Raw genomic sequence first — 12,524 nt, forward strand, 5'->3', positions numbered from 1 at the left:
CTTGTGAGTGCACTCCTGAGCACATGGCCCTTTCCCCTTTTAGGGACCTGCTCCTCATGGCCTGTGATTATAGATGATTTGGCCGCATCTGGTTGGTCACACTCCACCTCGGGCAATGTCCATGCAGTGTCCATGCATTGGGTGTGTGAGTGCTGCCTAATTAGAGTCCCAGACACCTTGTTTACCTGGGAGGGTGGGTGACTTTAAGCTGTGCAATAACAGGTTATTTTTCAGAGCTGTGATTCGGGTGTAATATTTTTAAAGGACAGTGGGTGGTATCAATCACCTGATGTGGACGTGTTAAAGGTTTAGCTTAGACGCTTAGCAGAGGCATTAAAACAAGGTAAAGGGACACTGCTAGGTTATAAAGCTCATTAAAAAGTGTCCATCACTCTGCTATAACAACACTTTATTAAAACTGAAAGAATTTTAGAAACCTAACTTACTACTCCCTACTTGTGCTGTTTTTTTCAGACAGTGAATAGAGACTGATCAGTTTCTACTCAATTCCACTTTCAAGGCTGCAAGATTTGTATTGCAAACTGTAAAAGGGGATGGGTATTTAGTTTAGCCCCCCCCCAACCTGTTTCTTACTGAAACTGAAAAAATGTTACGTGAACAGTTTAACAAGATCTACATTTGAGACGTTGGCCCCTACCATGTTTCTAAGCTAAATATGTGAAAGAGACAGCCTGTACTTAAAGGCCACGGGGTCAAAACAGGTCACACACATGGGAAATAAAATTTAGAAGCCAGCCAGGTCAGTGAGGGGTGCACCATTCTAGTACTGGCTTGGGGGAAACCCTCTAATTGGCTGCTTTCCCAGCTTGCTCGCCTCCTGGGATGGAGCAGCCAATCAGGCCTGCTGCAAGAAGCAGACAGAGATGTTCCCCTCCTCTCTGGAGCAGACACCATTCTCACAGGAGGGAGCAGAAAGAGCCCAGCAGTTCAGGGAGACTCTGCTTTGTTCTTTCCAAAACACACAGCCTGGGAAGCTGGCAGGCGGATCCCACTGAAGCCCTCCAAACCTGGGAGAGAGGGATGAAGGACCACAGGAGAAGCAGAGGTAAAGCTAGGGTGCAGGGGGCAGAATTGATGCAGCGAGTGGGGGGGAAAGGATTGATTTGGGGCTGAAGGGGAGAATTAAATCCTTGGCAGGGGACAGGCAGAAGTAGGGATAGTGATAGTCCCCACTTCCTCCCTGTACACTTCTTTCAGACCACTTTGCCCAGGACCCAGCTCAGGGCAAACTGAGAAAGGGAGGAAATTAATCCACTTTTGCTAGAAAAGAAAATCAAGAGATTAATTTGAAGACTGTGGCTGCATCCTTTTATTTTTCAGCCCAGGAAAAAGTTTTTTTGAAGTAATTAATTGGTTAACTACCCAACCAATCTCCAGCCATCCTCTGGGCCCTTTTGGTGGTGGTGGTGGTTCTTTTCTCTCTTGTTTTTGGAAAGCAAACATTTACCTATTCATGCATATTTCTTTAAAACCAACATTTCCACAACCGTTTGGGAGATCCTTTCATGAGAGATGCCCATCTTACCAGTGTTATTGGTCATTTACTAGGAATCCCAAACATGCTCTGTTCAATAAGTAGGGGCATTGCTAGCAGATTGAGGGACATGATCATTCCCCTCTATTCAACATTGGTGAGGCCTCATCTGGAGTACTGTGTCCAGTTTCGGGCCCCACACTACAAGAAGGATGTGGAAAAATTGGAAAAAGTCCAGTGGAGGGCAAGAAAAATGATTAGGGGGCTTATGACTTATGAGGAGAGGCTGAGGGAACTGGGATTGTTTAGTCTGCAGAAGAGAAGAATGAGGGGGGATTTGATAGCTGCTTTCAACTACCTGAAAGGGGGTTCCAAAGAGGATGGATCTAGACTGTTCTCAGTGGTACCAGATGACAGAACAAGGAGTAATGGTCTCAAGTTGCAGTCGGGGAGGTTTAGGTTGGATATTAGGAAAAACTTTTTTACTAGTAGGGTGGTGAAGCCCTGGAATGGGTTACCTAGGGAGGTGGGGGAATCTCCTTCCTTAGAGGTTTTTAAGGTCAGGCTTGACAAAGCCCTGGCTGGGATGATTTAGTTGGGGATTGGTCCTGCTTTGAGCAGGGGGTTGGACTAGATGACCTCCTGAGGTCCCTTCCAACCCTGATAGTCTATGATTCACATTTTGAAGGCAAGCTTCACAACTGTAAGGGCTAGGAATTTAATTATTTAAAAAGAAAAGCGTAGATTGTGGAGCACAGGGTAGAGCATCTTACTGATCTGGTTGCTGTGAGTGGGGCCAGGTTGACCCTGTCTCCATCCTCAGGAGCCAGAGATGTGGGTGGGCAAAGAGGAGTTAAAATATACATTTATGATGGTACTTGTTCAGTGAGTTTGTGCCTGTCTTGCTGCTTTCAGAAATCTTGGAGTCAGTCCTACAGCAGATGTCTTTTTTTTGTTTACAAGCCAAATTCACTTGCTTCCCAGGCTCCTGATTAGGGTTTAAGTTCATGCTTTAGCTGAATGAGGCTTTATTGAAATGTCTGGGGACTTGAAAAAAGATTGGACTCAGGCAGCCAATCAATCAGCTTTCATAGCACTCAAAAGCAAACAAATTGTCTGATGTGAGTTCCAGTTCTAATCTGCTACCTTTGCCCTCAACACGAGGAATTTCCATACTGCAGTAAAAAGCGACAGAGTCCTGTGTCACCTTGTAGACTAACAGAGTATTGGAGCATAAGCTTTCATGGGTGAATACCCATTTTGGCAGACGCATGCGTCTGAGGAAGTGGATATTCACCCACGAAAGCTCATGCTCCAATACTTCTGTTAGTCTATAAGGTGCCACAGGACTCTTTGTTACTTTTTACAGATCCAGACTAACACGGCTACCCCTCTCTTACTGTAGTGTTAATTGGTAACACGGAAAAAATCTCACAGCAATTGCAAAATGGAAGCCAAACTGGCAAAACTGAACTTCACAAAAAAGAGCCTTTTGTCACGGCTGTTATTTTCCAACTGCACTGCTGCCATCACAAAGGATGGGGAAACGTTGCTATTACTGCATCTTGAGATAAGGCTGGTGGATTAAGCATTAAAGTGTGGGATTTTGGGGTACTTCTTTTTCAAAGTATTGTTAATGATTTACAATCTATCCCTGTGCACAGGGACCAGCCTGGAGAGCTTCAAATTATTTCTGTTACTTCATCTGATATATGGTACCAGATGATAAGTGACAAAATCTGGCAGGAGGTGGTGGTGACCAGATGCATGGTCAGTCTTTTCCAGGAGGTGCTAATGCTGAAGTCCCATCCTTAAGAAAGTCCCAGAGCAATTTCAGTGTCTTTTCTACCTCAAGAGCATCTCAGTCAAATCAACCTTAATGACTCACCAAATTGACTGATGCATTTCTAGTCCTTGACTGTGCAGTAATGCTGGGCTCTTTCTGGCCAAATGCTGCTTTTCCAGCTACTACCATACACACGGAGGAAAGCAGTCCCTACCCCCCAAAAGGTTAATATCTAAAACAAGACACATATGCAGTATTGCCAACCCATACACTCACAAATCATGAGTCAGGCCCTTCAAAATCTTGAGATTGGCATTAAAAACCATGAGATTAAAATATACATTTTTGGTTCTTTTCATTTACCTTTCTGATTTTTGAATCTTTGGGTTACATTCAGGTCCCATTTTCAAACTTCTCTTTGCCACCATGAGGGCAAGAAACTTTCTTTTATTAAAAATATAAAGCTGAGATTCTCGCATATTCCCAAGACTCCAGGAGTTGGGGATTCAAGAAACACCAAATATTACGAGACTCATGATAAAACTGGCAGTACTGCAAAGGGTGGAGGAGAGAGAGCATGTGTAAAAACAGATACCTTTTTAATGAACCTACATTATATAAATTTTAAAAACAAGTAAATAAAACCATCTCTATCCAGTTGATCTTACCCTATATGATCTTGGGTCATTCCTTGATGTTATCATCAGAGAAAAAGTGGATCTTGAGGAGGGACTAGAAGAGATGAGACTCGAGGGACGGGAACCTCTGTGGGTGTTAACATGGAAGAAAACAACGGCCTCCACTGTGGCCTTCACGCACATAAACACGTGGCTGGGTAGCTACACTGTCTTGCAGGGGGACCCTGGGGATTCTGATGTATGGATAAGGTGGAAGGGATATGGGCACATCTTTCCCCCAGTTTTTAGCTCTCAGAGACTAGTGCTAGTCTTTGGGGTTAGTAGCATGACAGTGATTATTATGTTAACAAACTTGTGACTGTTCTGTTTTTTCTGCAGACAAAGAACTAATAGAATAATTGGAGTCCGAAGGACCTGTATAAAGAACAAAGAGAGTCTTCCTGAGCGAGGATGCCATGTCCCCTTTCAGTCTGTACTGAGCACTGAGAACAACATGGCTGCTAAGCTCTGCACCCAGGAAGATCTTTGAAATGTAAAGGGCATTTCAATCTCGTAGATATGTTCCACCATAGCTAAATTTCCCCCACGTCAGTCAATGTCTTGCTTCTGCTGTGTCTGTAGAAATGACTGGGAGGTAATGGTGAGCTCCACACTGCATGCATGGAGTTCTTTTAGTTTAAGATTTTCTTACCCACACTGTTTCCTACCACAGACAATAACAAATTGGTGCAGCAACACCTCTTTTAACGGCTGGTAGCCTTGTGCATGCTTCTGTCATATGTTCACTTTCCTTGTTCTTTTGTTGTGTGAAACAAGCAACCTTTAATTACTCATTTATAATTATTATTTGTATTACAGCAGTGCCTGGAGATCCCAGCAGAGACCAGTGCATGGTGTACACATGGTAAGAGACGGTTGCTGCCTCAAAGACTTACAATCTAAAGAGACAAAAATGGACAAAGGGTGGGAGAAAAGAAAATATTATCACCTCATCTTGCAGGTGGGAAACTGAGTCAAGTGACTTGCCAAGGTCACACTGGAAGTCTGTGGGTAGAGTGACCAGCTAGCAAGTGTGAAAAATTGGGCACGGGCGGGAGAGGGTAAGGAGGGGAAATAGGCACCTATATAAGACAAAGCCCTGAATATCAGGACTGTCCCAGAGATGAAAGTAAGCTGGTATGGCCCGGTAAGAAAGTGGCTGCTGGTACGGGCTGGGATACAGCCGACCGTATTGGCAGGGCTGCTGATGGGGTATGAGGGGGCACAAAAGGGGCAGGCCTGGTGATTTAAAAGGGCTGCCTGGGGGAGTCTGGCCCCAGCCCCGCCCCTTCTATCCAAGGCCCCGCCCCTTCCAGAGGCCCAGGCCCACCCCGCCACACACACCTTGCCCAGGACCCCAGCCACCCCACATACCGGTAAGTCTTTTAAGTTACTTTGGACTGTGCTTGCTCAAGGTTGCTGTAATAAAAATAGTCTGAAAAGGTTAAATGAGTGAACAATATTCTGACACAATGTATCAAGATTGGCACATTGAAAGCAATTGATGGATTCAGCTTTACAACTGACAGTAATATAAAAACACTTACCACAAGACATCTGAAATATGCAGGACAATATTTATTGACAGTGTTTTAGAACATCAGATACATAAGAACACAAACCAAATGATCTGCTGCATTTGAAAAACAAAATGGGTACAGGCAAGTGTCATACAGCAGTGTCTCTCAACCTTTCCAGACTACTGTACCCCTTTCAGGAGTCTGATTTGTCTCGCAAACCCAAAGTTTCACCTCACTTAAAAACTTACATAATCAGACATAAAAATACAAAAGTGTCACAGCACATTATAACTGAAAAATTGCTGACTTTCTCATTTTTACCATTATAAAAGAAATCAATTGCAATATAAATATTGTACTTACATGTACATCCCTGGATGGGATGGGGTTGGTCCTGCTTTGAGCAGGGGGTTGGACTAGATGACCTCCTGAGGTCCCTTCCAACCGTGATATTCTATGATTCTATGTCAGTGTATAGTCTGTAGAGCAGTATAAACAAGTCATTGTCTCTATGAAATTTTAGTTTGTACTGACTTCACTAGTGCTTTTTATGTAGCCTGTTGTAAAAACTAGGCAAACATCTAGATGAGTTGATGTACCCCCTGGAAGACCTCTGTGTACCCCCAGGGATATGCATATCTTTGGTTAAGAACCACTGTCATAAAAGTAGAACAGGAAGTAAGTTGAGATACTGTGTAACTACTGTTTATTCTATGGCCCCATTGCACTGCTGTGATGATTCAAAGGGGCAGGGTACAGACTTGAGGGCATAGTTCAGCATTCTGTATTTAAAATCTGTTTGCTGCCAAAAGAACCCAACCACATCACCCTTAGCTGCTATTTTGGCGAGAATTAATGTTTATGTTCCTCTGCACCAGCACCTACATTTAGTCAAGATCATTTCAGTGCCACCAGGAACAAAAAGAACAGGGAAAAAGTCAAATGTAAAAGGATGTTTGATAGCCCAGGACATTTCCCTCCCCCACAACCTTCTATTACAAACAGTGGAGAGTAAAAAATAATACACTAACCAGCTATATAAAAGTATTTGGCAGTATCCTTTTATATCTCCCTGCACCTTCTTCTCCCTAGGCCCTTTGCCTTTAGCCTGCCCAGATCAAATACATACAGAGGATATGCACAGTGGAAAGTCTGTAGGTTGATCACAACTTGCCAAGCTTTCCTTGACAGATGTGAAGTGGGGATAATGCAGCTGTTAGAGACCAAGGGTGGTGACAGCTGATAAGTTTCCTCCCCTCTCACTCCAGAATATTACAAAGTTTGTTTTTCATACTTAATATTGTCATGCCAAGCTGTCAATTTCTTGCTTTTATACATATTGCCGTTAGAAAGAAAATACAATCCCCCAAAGACAGGTGGAATGGACACCAGAGCTGTGGCACAGTTATACGAGAAGATTATTCACCTTGCGCAGTAACTGAGGTTCTTCGAGATGGTTGTCCCTGTGGGTGCTCCACTTTAGATGTCTTGGTGCCCTGCGCTTCCAGTCGGAGACTTTTGGTAGCAGTGCCCCAGTTGGTCTTGCACCACTCCGAGTGGTTACCCCGTGCGTGCAGCCAACCATCACCCAGGATCGAGCTGAAACTCCTAAGTAGAGGGGAGGAGGGTTGGTAGTGGAGCACCCACAGGGACAACCATCTCAAAGAACCTCAGTTACTGCACAAGGTGAGTAACCTTCTCTTCTTCTTCTTCAAGGAGTGTCCCTGTGGGTGCTCCACTTTAGGTAACAGAAGGGCAATGCCCCTTGGTGGAAAGGAGGGGCTTTGGAGTTGATGTATGTACAGTGGAGAGCACTGACCGATAGTCCAAAATGAGCAGCTGCGGCTGACTGCTGTTCCAGGGCATAATGTTTGGTGAAAGTATGGGGTGATGCCTAGGTAGCTTGTTTACAAATATCCATGATGGGTACATCTTTGAGAAAGGCTATGGATGTGGACATAGCTCTATTGGAGTGTGTGCAAAGTCTAGAAGGAGCTTGCAGCTTGTAATTTTGGTAACACAAATGGATACAATTACAGATCCATTTATAAAGTCTCTGTTTGGAAATGGTTTGGCCTCTTGATCATTCTGTTGTGGATATGAATAGCCTGCATGATTTTCTGAATGTTTTTGTTCCCTCTATATAGAACGCCAGCGATCTGCGGACATCTAGTATGTGAAGGGATGCCTCCCTGTTGTCGGTGTGTGGCTTGGGAAAGAATACAGGTAAGTAAAGAGGTTTGTTGAGAAGGAAGAGGGAAGCAACCTTGGGTATGAATTTAGGGCGTGGGTGTAGGATGACTTTGTCCTTGAGGAATGCGGTATAAGGTGGGTGTGCCATGATGGCACCCAACTCTCCCACCCTTCATGCTGATCTGATAGCTACTAGAAAGGCGACCTTCATGGATAAGTGTAGGAATGAGCAGGTTGCTAGTGGTTTAAAGAGTTTGCCCATGAGGGCACGGAGAACAGGGTTGAGGTCCCACATAGGGGTCGGGTCCCTTAATGTGGGGTAAGTGTTCTCTATACCCTTGAGAAAGCGCCTAGTCAGTGGATGGGTGAAAACAGTGACTCCTTGCACCTTTTTGTGAAAGGTGGTGACAGCTGATAAGTGTACTCTGAGTGAACTAGTTGAGAGGCCTGATTTTTTTGAGTGTCTATATGTAATCAAGGATAGTGGGTAACAGGGCCAATTGTGGAGTGATCTGCTTCTCTAAGCACCAGATGGAAAATCCTTTCCACTTGTGAGCGTATGTTTTGTGTGTGGAGAGATGTCGCTTGTTTATTAGAATGTCTTGAACTTTCTTGGAACAGCATGTTTCACATTCTGTCAGCCATGTATTAATCAGGCCTTGAGACGAAGTGTTGAAATATTGGGGTGACGGAAGCATCCTGTGTTCTGTGTCAGCAGATGAGGAAGGAGGGGAAGGGTTTGTGGTGATCTAACAGCCATCTGGTCCAGGTATGGGAACCATCTTTGTCTGATCTTGTAAAGGACATGACTTAACAGCGGGACTGGGGGAAGGTGCATAGGAGCAGGGCCTCCCATTTGATAAGGAAGGCATCTCCCAGAGAGTTGTGTCCCAGTTCAGCATGGGAGTAGTTTTGTGGGCATTTGGGATTGTGGGTCATGGCGAAGAGGTCTACTGAGGGGAACCCCCATTGTCGGAATATAGTTTGCAGAATTCCTGGGTCCAGCTCCCACTTGTGCATCTGTAAGAAGTTTCTGCTGAGGTCGTCTGCTGTGGTATTCTGGCTTCCAAGTAGGTAGGATGCCGTGACGTCTATGTTGTTGGAGGTACACCATTGCCAGAGGTGAACTGCTTCTGTGCAGAGCAGATAAGATCGGGCCCCTCCTTGGTGATTTATATAAAACATAGTCACTAAATTGTCCATGAGAATCTGGATAGTTTTGTTGCGGATCAGGGGGAGAAAGAGATGGCAGACATTTCAAACTGCCTGGAGCTCTAGTAAATTTATGTGGAGATTTGACTCCTCTAGGGACTAGCAGTCCTGGACGGTGTGTCGGACAAGTATGCCCCCCATCCTACCAGAGAGGTGTCTGTAGTGATAGTGACTGATGGGGTTTCCCATAGGAAGGGAATGCCTGAGCAGACATTTGTTTGTTTTGTCCACCATGTGAGCGAGTCTTTCACTCTGCTGGGCATTGTAAGCCGTCTGTTGATCGAGTGTCTGTGAGGAATGTAGACAGTGCATAGCCAGGTTTGTAGGCATCTCATATGCAGCCTGGCATGTTTCACAACAGAAGTAGTAGCCGAAACGTGCCCTAGAAGTTGTAGGCATGTTGTGGCAGACGTTTGTGGGCTGTGTCTTACTGTTGTAACCAGGTTTGTTAAGGCAAGAAACCGTTGTTGGGGTAGCCATGCTGATGCCGTGGCACAATCAAGATGTGCCCCTATAAAGTCCAGTTGTTGGGTTGGGTTCAGGGTGGATTTCTGGAGATTGATTTGTAACCCTAGGTTTGTAAATAGGGTTAGAGTGGAGTGAGTGGCGTGAACCGGCACCTCGTATGTTGGTGCTTTCAGCTGGCAGTCATCTAGGTCAGCATTTTTCATACTGCGGGTCACGACCCAGTACTGGGTCACGGCATGTCAGGCATTGGATCTCTCTAGTCAGCACCTTCGACTGGGACGTTAAAAGTCCTGTCAGCAGTGTGGCCCAGCTAAGGCAGACTATTACTTATTTGTTTCAACACTGCACTGCACCCCAGAAGCAGCCAGCAGCAGATCCGGCTTCTAGGCAGGGGGGCCATGGGACTCCGCATGCTGCCTCTTCCCTGAGCACCAGCTCTGCACTTAGGGGGGAGAGCAGTGCCTGCGGGCGAGAGTCACACGCCTCTGCCTAGGAGCCGGATCTGCTGCTGGCCACTTCCAAGGCACAGCGCGGTCTGCGGTGTGAGGACAGGCGGGAAGCCTGCCTCTGCACCCTGGCTGCGCTGCTGACTGGGAGGTAAGTCCGCGTCCCAACCCTGCGCCCCAATCCCGTGCCCCAGCCCTGAGCCATGCCCAAACTTGGAACCCCTTCCTGCATCCCAAACCCTCATCTTTGTCCCCACCCCAAAGCCTGCACCCTCAACCCAGAACCATGACCTCCTCCTACACCCCAACCCCCTGCCCCAGCCCAGAGCCCCCTCCCACACCCTGAACCCTCATTCCTGGCCCCGCCCCACAGCCCTCACCCCTGCACCCTAACCCTCTCCCCCAGCCCTGAGCCCCTCCCACACGCCAAACCCCTCATCCCCAACTCCGTTGGGTGGCGAGCATCAACAATTTTCTTCAATTGGGTCCCCAGAAAAAAAGTTTGAAAACCACTGGTCTAGGTAAGGGAATATGGTCACACCCTGCCTGCGAAGATGTGCTGCTGCAACTTGGAGCCGTGGGGAGGCCGAAGGGAAGTTCCTTGTATTGGTAGTGTAGGTTACCCAGAGTGAATTGTAGGAAACTCCTGTGTGCTGGGTGGATAGTGACGTGAAAGTAAGCATCCTGTAGGTTGAGGGCCGAAAGCCAATCTCCTTTCTCCAGTGCCAGAATTATGATTGCTAGCATTACCATCTTGAAGCGCTGTGTTCTCACGAACTTGTTCAGTTTATGCAAGTCCAGAATGGGTGTCCATCGGTCTGTTTTCTTTGGAGTGAGGAAGTAATATGAGCAAAACACCCGACCCCTGTGCTGAACCGGTACTGGTTCCACAGCACCTAATTTCAGGAGATGGTTTATTTCATGCTGTTACCAGTACTCGTGAGATGGGTCCCTGAAGAGGGACAGGGAAGCGGGGTGGGTAGGTGGGATTGAAACAAAGGGGATTGAATAACCCATCTGTCTAATTTCCAGAACCCACTTGTCTGAGGTGATGGTTCTTCAGACTGGGTAAAAAGATGTAAGGCGGTCCACAAATGGGCTGGAAATTAGAGGTGACTCTGGAATTGGAGAATGTGGGGTTCTTGTGTCCTCGACCAACACTTCAAAACGTTTGCCTAGAAGTGGATGGCTGAGATATAGACAACTGCTCTTGCGTTTGACGGCGTCCCATCTGGCGCTGCTTGTGGCATTGGTCATAATGTCCTTGAGGCTGGGTGTATGGGGCAGGGCAGAATTTGTTGGTTATAGAATCTGCCCTGTTTCTTTTTGTTCACAGGGACATAGATTCCGAGTGCCTTTAATATCATACAGGAGTCATTCTGGGTGTGTAAGGAGATGTCTGTGCTCTCTGAAAACAATTTTAGCCCCTTGAAAGTTAAGTCTTCTACAGTCATCTGAACTTCCCTGGGGAAGCCGGAGAGATGGAACCATGAAGCACTCCGCATGACAACGGATGTGGCGATGGAGCAGGCCGCTGTGTTAGCAGAATCCAGAGAAGCCTGCAGGGCCGTTATGGCAATGAGGAAACCTTCAGCTATATCTGCCTTATATTGTTCTTTTTTGTCAGCTGTAATGTGCTCAATAAAAGATGACATCTGAGGAAAAATGTCGTGTGTGTACTTGGCCAGTAACACAGAATAGTTTGCTATGTGAAACTGGACGGTTGCTGATGAACAGGCTTTCCTGCCAAAGAGGTCTAGACGTTTCCAGTCTTTATCAGATGGGGTGGTTTTGGTCTGATATTGCTTCCCTGTTTGATTAACTGCCTCTACCACCAGTGAGTTTGGGGTAGGGTGGGTAAGCAAAAACTCATCTCCCTTAGCCAGCACATAGTACTTCTTGTCAGATCTTTTACAAGAAGGTGGAGCTGTGGCTGGTATCTGTCATACAGTTTTTGCTGGGTCCATAATGGCAACTATGACAGATATACTATAAGCCAAGATAGCACTACCCATTAATGTTGCCATTATTGTTTCATCTGGAGATGAAGACAAGATGTGGGTAGGTGGGAAGGTGTCACCCTCTGGTTTGTCCAGAGATTCTTTGGCTTCCTCCTTCAGCAGTTTGGGGAAGCTGGAGCAGATGGCAGAGGCGATCGCTTCATCTTGGACCTGGGTGGATTGGAGGGCTGGATGTTCTAGGCTCTGTATAATGCCCAGGCATCCCAGTATGCCCACTGCGGTGGGAGGGTCATGGGAGGGGCACCCATTGTGGGGCTGGCCAACCTACTCCCAGCAGTTGCAAGGGTCCAGGTTTGGGAGAGGTGTGGCGAGGGCTGCCCATTCCTGTCTCCACTTTCTCCTACTCATCACTGGAGAGAGGAGGGGCCAAGCCAGCGGGTGTAATGAAAAAGCTTGGCCCTGACCTGGCTGGGGTACAATCGATGCTGAAACACAGAGTTCCCAGGGTAGAAGTAATGAGGAGGGCCGCCTGGCTGACAAACTGTGACAGTACCAGGAGGCTCGGTACTGGCGGCAGAGGCAAGCTCAGGCTGGGAACCAGAGGAAGCGTTGTCCATGCTGTATATTTGCTATATTGTATTGGTGCAGCAGATGGCGGCATAGTGCTGTTCTATGCCTGAGGTTTGTTCAGCTCCCTTGGTGCCCAGCTAGGAGGCTTAGGCCTGGTCTACACTATGCGTTTATACCGAATTTAGCAGTGTTAAAC

General features: G+C 46.6%; 1 long non-coding RNA gene across 2 annotated transcripts; it reads left to right on the plus strand.

Annotated features, from left to right (window-relative positions):
• Positions 1 to 927: 927 nt before the first annotated feature.
• On the plus strand, positions 928 to 11,455 carry LOC123352543. 2 transcript variants are annotated; one of them, XR_006574209.1, is made up of 5 exons: positions 928 to 1,066; positions 4,298 to 4,451; positions 4,778 to 4,919; positions 7,626 to 7,704; positions 11,134 to 11,455. It is a non-coding gene; the product is annotated as an uncharacterized LOC123352543 (long non-coding RNA). The 2 variants fall into 2 exon arrangements; XR_006574210.1 differs by having other exon boundaries at positions 4,781 to 4,919.
• Positions 11,456 to 12,524: the final 1,069 nt, after the last annotated feature.

Source organism: Mauremys mutica, chromosome 1, assembly GCF_020497125.1.
Source record: "Mauremys mutica isolate MM-2020 ecotype Southern chromosome 1, ASM2049712v1, whole genome shotgun sequence".
Classification (NCBI taxonomy): domain Eukaryota; kingdom Metazoa; phylum Chordata; order Testudines; family Geoemydidae; genus Mauremys; species Mauremys mutica.